This window comes from Cicer arietinum, chromosome 7 (assembly GCF_000331145.2).
Source record: "Cicer arietinum cultivar CDC Frontier isolate Library 1 chromosome 7, Cicar.CDCFrontier_v2.0, whole genome shotgun sequence".
Lineage (NCBI taxonomy): Eukaryota > Viridiplantae > Streptophyta > Magnoliopsida > Fabales > Fabaceae > Cicer > Cicer arietinum.
In genome coordinates this window covers 61,269,729-61,279,038 of record NC_021166.2, presented here as the reverse complement: position 1 = coordinate 61,279,038, position 9,310 = coordinate 61,269,729, and the positions used below count along the sequence as shown (strand labels likewise).

Genomic DNA, 9,310 nt, shown 5'->3' with positions numbered 1-9,310 from the left:
TTTACCTATCAATTTTAGGGTTACGGTTACTTTTAGGGTTGCCTACCTATCAATTTAAAAGGTACGGTTACTTTGAAAAAAAGAAAGGAACAAAAATCCATATTAAATCTAGTGATTTGAAGAAGTCCTAATATTTAAGGTACTCCATCTCTTTACTTTAATGTTATTCTTTTTTTTTATTTTTGTTACTTACTTGCAATTCTAAACGATTATATAGAAATGTATCAATCTCAATAACATGAATATTTATAAATTGTTATTGTTATAGTGAAAAAAACTCAACGAAGATCAAGTGATTCTGATGGAAGAATCTAAGTTATCTGATCCAATTAAACTAAGGTATTTAATTAATTTATCACGCTATTCTAATGTCTTTTGTGGCTTTTATTTCTAAAGATAATGAAGAAACAAAAATGATAGTTGATGTAAAAATAAGTTACAAATCAACTATTTGGATTGGTTTGTATAAAAATATTTTACACGATGCATAACCATTGAACTAAAAGGCAAAATTTAGATGCATTTTAGATATTTTTTGTATTGTTTTTAACATAATCTTGATTATATTAAATTCATAATTTCTCAATGTTATATAGAAATGTATGAATCATATTAACATAAATATTATACATTGTTATTGCTATAGTGAAAAACGCAACGAAGATGAAGTGATTCTTCAGATGGAAGAATTTAAGTCTTCTGATCCAATTAAACCAAGGTAATCAATATCTTTAATTAATTTACTCTCATGCTATTGTCTTTTGTGGCTTTTATTTTAAAAAATAATAGAAAAAATGATAATGCAACGTCAATTTAAATTTGTCAACAATTTTATAATGACGAATACATGACCATTTAACCAAAAATAAATTTTTTGACAAAAAAATAAAATGTATGTATCTAATTTTTTTTTACTAATGTATTTTTTTATATGCAAAATAACTCGTCTGTGGCAATTTTTTCATATATATATCCAGATCCATTGAAAGTGACAAAGTTATTCGAAGTGACCAAGACAGGTATATGATAATAGTCATAGTATCATTGATATTATGTTCAATATTGATTATCTTCCCTACATTAAAGATGTCATCTTACGGTGGTAAATTCATGGAAGAACATGACATTGTTATCACATTATTTCTCTCTCCTCTTGTTATATTTTTTCAATTATGGATTGTTGTTATTACGACTGATCACCCAGTTAACGATAGCATCTTTTCGATTTTATTCCTATTATTGCTATCAAGTGGAACTTCAATTATGGAAGTTAGTCTTGTGTCGCATTCGACTTGTATCGTCACTTTGGTCTTATGGCTCTTCTGGATTGCAATTGTTGTTTGGGTTAATTGGCAACAGATTGCAAATGTTGTTCGGGTTAATTGGCAAAAGATATCTAGTTATGATATATCATTAGCCTCACAAGGAATGATGAAATTCATACCAACTATTTGTGATCTTTCTTTAGTTTGCAATATTATTTTCCTAGTGCACATTTTTAGTTCTTAATTTTGTTTTCTTCTTCTCTATAGACTACTTTGGAATTTTGTTTATCTTAATAAAGACATTGTTTATGAATAACAATATTGCTTTGAATTGATTCTATGTATCGGAAAAATTCACCGTTAATTGTTTGTTCCAATTAATTCCAATATTGCAGCTGTAGTTTGTTAATGCATGTTGGATGCACATGCTTTATTTTAATATTTCCTGTTGACTCTAGTTTTTTTCTATCTTTTAACTAATAAAATACTCGTGGAGAAGTTCAGATGTACGTCGTTATTATAATTTATTTAGATAATCATTAAAGAAAATTAATTAAAAATAATATCTTATTTATATAATAAATAAAATATTTATATTTTGTTATAATTAATAATAAACAAATAAATTTAAAATTGATAATAAACAAATAAGTTCCCTAATCTCAATTGATAGCATCAAAATTTTGAACTATACAACTATGGTATTGCTTTCACTTAAGAATGAGGATGAAGTCTCACATCATTGTGCCCGCCACATGGGTGAGGATAGCTGAGAATAGAATATTAGGTTTCAACAAGTTATTCTATTAAGTATTTATTTGAGTATTTTAAATTTTTGTAAAATGGTCTTAAAGAAAAAGCATTTTAGGAAAATGTGATTTGATTTTCTTCTCATCATAAAATTTTCACCACTCTTTATACTCAAAAAATGTATCACTCAAACCACTCATCAAATGTTTACATTCACAAAATGTCTTACTCGTATATATCAACTCTTGTCTTTTTCTACTCAAACACATTTTTCAAGTTCTTAAAAACAACTCAAATAAGAATCCAAACACAATTTAACAAGTATAAAAGCTATCAACATAAGAGTTTCAAGAAAGAAAACTCTATGACAAAAGTAAGAGAACTTTAAATGACAAACAATAAAAACTATGTAAATGACTCAAATAGATTATTAGATAAATAATTTAAGAAAAATTAGAACTAAGTGATCCAAATATGTGGGAGGTAAAACTTGTAATGACTAATAACTGTAATAGTGATTGGTGTATCAAACAATAATGATTGGTGTATCAAAGTAAATCAATTCTGGATTTTTTTTTTGTAAAAATATTTTTCTTCAATAAGCGCTTATGTGTAGAATCACTTATTCCCAAAATTTGTCTTTTCAAATTTTTCTCGAAATATTTAAATTACTCTCATTTTCCCAATCAATTTAAGCTTTTGATTTTTCAAAAATGACTACCTTACTCACTAAAACATGGCATTTTCATTTCAATATTGTAATTAAACCCGATTAATAACTTTTTATGTTGTGAACAGGAAGGAAAAATATTATTTCATCGGATACCATACTATAATGATATAAATTGAATAATACTTTTTAATAAAATAGTAATTTTCTATTTATATACAAAATATTTATTTCGATAATAACAAAAAGAAAATAACAAGTTTAAAAATGAATAACAAATTCAACTATTTTAGTGTCAAACTAACATTTACAAACTACAAAAGCATATCCCCGTTCAAGATGCCTTGATGGAAATGGATTGGTTGAAAAAAATCTTCTTAATCGTTCCACCAATGTCAATTGCTTCCTTTTACTGTCAAATTTCCATGACATAAACCCCAAAATATAAATGCATAAACTTAAAATTCAAAAGAATATATAAACCTTCAAGTACACAACAATAGATCTATTAATTTATCCATGTCTATCATGGAAATTATGTTTACAAATGACAAAATATAGAATTTATATTTTTGTGTGTGTACAACATATCATATAGTTTTGTATTTATAACCAACAACTTAGTCTAGTGTTACTTTATTCTTGTAAACACCTTGTTATATCAAGAATGTGAACTTGATGAAGACAAATTTTGATTAATCCCTGGTTAAAAGCCTAGTAGGCAAAACAAGTTACAAGTGTATATGTGACGTGAGCTCCAATTTAACTTGCATCGCTCAAAATTTAGTTCTACATTTAAAACCACCACCCACTCCTACATTCCATTATACATCGAATATGATTCATCGTATGGGAATAGTAACATATGGGTAACAAATAATTAACTACATAGTTCGATGTATAAGATTGTATCTACTCTATGACTCAGAGTATCTATTTTATATTCTTGCTTTAATTCTATTTGGAAAGAGATGGTGATGGTTAGCGATTGTCTCGCTAGGAAGTGAGCGGTTGTTGCTGCTACTGCAAAAGACCGCACGGGAAGAAGAACGACGTTGTGGAAAAGAAGAATAGGGAAGAACAAAGAGACATAACACTATAAGACTACTTTATAGCTCATGAAATGATTAATTTTAACCGACCGAAAAACAACAAATATGGCACTGTTAATCAAAGTCTGTTTATTTTCTTATTGTTAGCAATAAACATTGTATGCATGCACTGAGACATTATGTCAAATTAAAAATTATTCGTAGAATTGGAACACAAAAGAAAAGTGTTACAAGCAAAATAAATATTAAACATCTTATTTAAACCTGCGCGCTAAGGTCCCTAATAAATTTTTTTAGAACAAATCTTTAATTAGATAAAGTTGTTTTTCATCCATATGATAATTGTGCTCACACAAAAAGATTTTAAGATATATACTCGCGTGATTCATCAAATTTCTCTTCATGTCTTCTCTCATAAATTGTTAAGATAAGCATCAGTCAAAATAACAAAGAATTGAAAGAGATATATTGAAGTGGGGCAAAACAAAAACATTACCATTGAAAAAAAAAATTACACAAACATGCCACTCACCTGATATGGATCATGAGTTGTGTGAATATGCCTCAAATCATCTAACTAAAGTTAGTTATGCGTTAGTGTTTGTTATAATTGAATTTGGCCAAATTGATTATGACAAAGTACTTATAGTTAGTTCAACTAGTTTGCTTTTGAATATTATAAATAAGGTTGTAAATTGCATTGGCAATAAGTTGTTGAATGTTGATTGAGAGAGAGCTCTATGCAATTAAATTCATAGAAATCAGAAATTGAGATTAAGGGAGAGTGAAAAAGAGATTGTGAGAGAAAACAAGTATTTTTGTATTCTCAACAGTGATAGATACCAGGAGAACAATCTTGAAAAGACCTTCATCTTGTAAATTCAAATACTCATAGTAAATTGTCTTGTTTTCTTGGTCGGACGTAAGTCTCAAGTAATTGAGGTTGAACACGAAAATTTTGGTGTTATTCTTGTCTTGTCTTTCTTTAATTTTTGTTTTACATTGATTTAAAATGGTTTTCAAAACTGCAGAAACGAAGAACATTCTTCGTTTCAATGTTTCAATTATGGTGAAAAACCTTCTTCGTTTCAGTTCAAACGAAGAACCTAGGTCGACGCGTCGCGACCAACCCCGGAAACCGGGATAGCGGGATACCGGAATTTTTTTGGACAAATTATATGCATAATACTATACAAACATGCATAATACTATACAAACATGCATAATAAAACAATGTCTCAAACTCATAAATAGTAACAAAAATATAAATATTCATAAATTAAAAAATAATACAGAAAAAAAAAAAAAGAAAAAAAAAGAAAGTAACAAAATGATAAAAAAAAATAAAAAAAAAAAGAAGCAACAAAAAAATAAATTAAAAAAATGAAACAAAAGAAAGAACTAAAGTTAAAAAAATTAAATAAAAAAAAAACAAAAAAAATAAAAAAAAACAGAGAAAGAAAAAGAACTAAAAAAAAGAAAATTAAATTAAAAAAATGAGTAAAAACAGAAATGGAACATAGGAACATAATAGAGAAGGAAGTAAAAATAAGTAAAAACATAACAGAGAAAGAAGTAAAAAGAAGAGAACGGCGAACATGAATGAGTGACGAAGACAAACAGTCACGACGAACACGGAGTGACGAACGCAGAGGACGACCAAAAGACAGTGAGAAGACACAGAGAACGACGAAACGACAGAGGAAATGAGATAACTAACTCTGAAATTTGAAGGACAATACCAAAATTACCCTTACAACATTTTAAAATTTAGAGTTTCAAAACCCACGACCCGCGAATTGGCCCAGATCGCATGCGACCTCTCCTTTCCCGGTGTGGCATTGCGCCGCGGCCATGTCATTCGCCGCTTTGTTCCGCCGCGATCCCGCCGCGAACTGGCGCTATTGACTACCTAGCGAAGAACATTCGCTGTAACAGTTCTAATTCTGCATTCTATATTTCAGTCCTGGTGAAGAACGTTCTCCATTTTCAACACAACAATCAAGAGTACCGATGACCCATTACTAATTATACAATTAAACTATGTGATGCCAAAATGTACAAGTATTCATGTTTTCATAAAAAAATCACATCATGAGACTGAAAATAAATAGATCAGTACTCTAATAGTTAAGGAAATAATATAAGAGAATAAATAACTACTAAACAAGACTAACGGTAAAAAAGCATAATAGTTATGCAATCAGATGTAGAAAAGTTTAACCTTATCCTATAAATCCTCTAAAAATTCAAATATTTGCTCTTGACTTTATTTAATTTTTTTTTTTAAATTAGAAAATTCTTTTGTCATACGATGTTTCAAATATGTTCTATTAACTCAAATTTCAATTTTCCGAAACACAAATATATTATGTGTTCTAGAAAATTCAATTTAAATTTGCCTTAAACACATTCCTCATTTTGAAAAGCTTGAATTATTAACAAAAACAACTGGTATCAACTAAAAATGTAGTGGTGTTTCGAAACCCAGCCAACAAATATTGTTTTCTATTGTTCAGTTTTAATGGTTTATTCATGATTTGTTTCATAAATATTAAAGTATTATATTAATTTTGAAATAATTTACTAATAATTAAATCACCAAGTAAATCAAAGATAACACAAGTTTTAATTATGTATACCTCGTAGTAAAACTATAAACATACACATTTTTTCTTTTCTTCTTTTGCTTTTTATCGCATAGAATCTTTGATTTTAAGGAGATGAATGAAGTATTCACACAATGCACATTATCCACGCTATCACAAACTCCTTTGAAATTTATTCGAAAATATATACATGAAAAAGAAACATTGAACGTATTATCCTTGTACCATATTTTCATATGTGCATCATCTATTATACATCTTGGAAAAATTAAATGTTCAAAATCATCATCACACGCGTCTTTCAGGTGTATAGAAAAGTTGAGAATGATACAAGTGTGAGCAAAAGCAAACAGGTGTATAGAAAAGTTGAAAATGATAGAGGTGTGAGCAAAAGTAAACCGTGGTCAAATGATAAAAGAAAACAAGTAGGCACAAAATAACAAACACCCATCAATGAGTAAAGATTCAAGGGAGGATAGAACAATTTTACATTAATCAAAAAGTATATATAGTCTAAATGCAATTGCCAATTTAAGAAAATATAAAAAATAAAAAGACAAATTATTTCCTATGAAATAAAACCTTTATTTATAGGTTCCACGTATTCTTAGAGGAAATAATTAAGAAAAAAATAATAATAATTAACCTATTAAAACATAGAAAAACAAAACAAACATAATAATTAACTAGCCCAATTTTACTGATGTAAGTCCTAATACTATCATGTAATTGATTTAAAAACAAGTCAGAGGAAATATATTAGAAACCTGAGAACTTAACAGCGTAATCCCATTGAGAGCTTAGCAGCGTAATTACATTGAGAGTTTAGCATAATACTTCTCATCTCCAAATATGAATTCCATTTTTCCAATACACATAAGTTCCTCAAATATCCATTTTGGTAGAGAAACTTTGCACAAAGACTTAAGAGATAGATAGACAAATCCAATAATCTCGCTGACCTAGAAGAGATGATAAGATAAAATTTAAGTTATAATGAAGAAAAGAAATAATAAACTACATTTTTTTTAAATAATATTTAAACTTGAAAGTACATATACATGAGATACAACAACCAAGCCTTATTGTATAATATTATATCATAAAAAATATTTTTAGTCAAACCATTGACGATCGCAATTTGTTTTTGAAACCAAATAGTTAATAGTGCTTTGAGTGGCCTAACATTTATGATAAAAGAAAGTTTCAAACCAATAAAATTAACAAATACTGTTGAAACTGGTCTTATAAGATGAAAATGAGTATGCAATTGACTAGTGGTGCTCATTAAAAACAATATTTACTGTTTCATATGAATCCCCTAAGTTAAGAAAATGGGGGTTACATTAACGGGGTTACCTTTTATAGATTCACTTAGTGTGTAAGGTGTATGAAAATGACAAAGATGTAAGTTATGGATGTACAATATATTCCAGACTCTTCAACAATAGCAGTTAAAGATGTAGCTCACCCATGAGATTAGAAAAAGGAAAACAAGCTTTATGTACCCTTGTGACATGTTAATTATATCATTGTTAATAAACCACGCCATAAACTATTCAACTTCTAAATTTAAGATGACCAACACTTTGAGTGAAATTACACACAAAAAAGAGCAAAATATTTACTACAAACCGCATATATCATCAACAACTAGAACATAAGTCCACTACATATTTGTCTAAATCAGTCTATATGTTAATATCTAAATCAGTCTTTAATTTGGAAAACAAAATTTCATATAAAAAAGTTTATATTTGTGTAAAGTAAAAAATAGGTCAAAATTTTTTTAATAAAAAAAGGTTAAAATAATAATAGTTAAATTGACTTTTTTAAGAACAGTGAGAGTATAGTTCATGGAGAACTTTTCAAAGATGGATCACTTTAATAATGCCACATTTTTTTCCTCTGTTGTATTTTTTCAGGGTCGGCCCAACACGTTATGAGGTGGTCTAAAGTAATATTATTTTCAAATATATTTTCTCTATATTTTTTCAACAATGAAATAACACATTTCAACGATTCTACAGCAACATCAAGAACTTATATAAATTTTTTCATATTTTAGTTGAGAAAGAAAATAGCGTGTATACATTATACCACTTGAATGACTCATGTTAACAATATGTTCACTATTTGTCTCATAATTTCTCGATTTATAACTAATATTTCTCGTATGAGTAATGTGCTCACTTTTTGTCTCATGATTTTTTCAATTTATAACTAATATTTCTTTTATCCCTACTATTTTCATTAACCAATTTAGTTGTACTAAGAATATTATTAAATAATTTGCAACAAAAAAAATATTTTATTTAATTTATATAAATTTTTATTTAATTTATATAAGATTTTATCTATTTCAAAAATATTAACATGTTAAGCTTTTTTTTTAAATAAAAAAAAATTTGAGACCTTTTTTATTAAATAAAAAAATTTGTTTGATAGAGAGGCCGCTTGCTTCGCCTTATTATTCAGCCGGCTCTGTCTCGATCACTTATTTGTTTTGTTCATTAATAAATAACAGTTATTTATTTTTGTCATGGATAAATAACATTTCTATAGTTTGTGTATTTTGAGACAAAAAAAATTAATATTTCTTTTAAGAAGATGTTTATAAGTTTCTGTAAAATATTTCTTTTAATATTTCTGCACAGAATTCTATTATTTCTGTAAAATATAAGTTTCCCTTAAGTAACAAAACACATTTTTAATAATTTTATTAAATTGAAATAAAAATTTGATAACTATTTCTGTTATTTAAGCTTTGTTGTTAACCCAACGTCGATAACCACCGTTTTCCACGCTTAGTTTTCTATGGTCTTATGAAATGCATATACATAGTAGAAGTGTGGATGTTAAAACTTAGGATATCATACGTATTATTAGATATGCTAACAAAAATTTATATATATAAATTTAAAATATTTCTTTATTAATATATAATTATTGTAATAATAGTTT

At 27.4% G+C, this 9,310-nt stretch overlaps 1 long non-coding RNA gene across 1 annotated transcript; it reads left to right on the top strand.

Annotated features, from left to right (window-relative positions):
• On the top strand, positions 1-1,543 carry LOC101513925 (uncharacterized). Its single transcript, XR_012163860.1, has 4 exons — positions 1-139; positions 269-339; positions 647-718; positions 978-1,543. It is a non-coding gene; the product is annotated as an uncharacterized lncRNA (long non-coding RNA).
• The last annotated feature ends 7,767 nt before the right edge of the window (positions 1,544-9,310 follow it).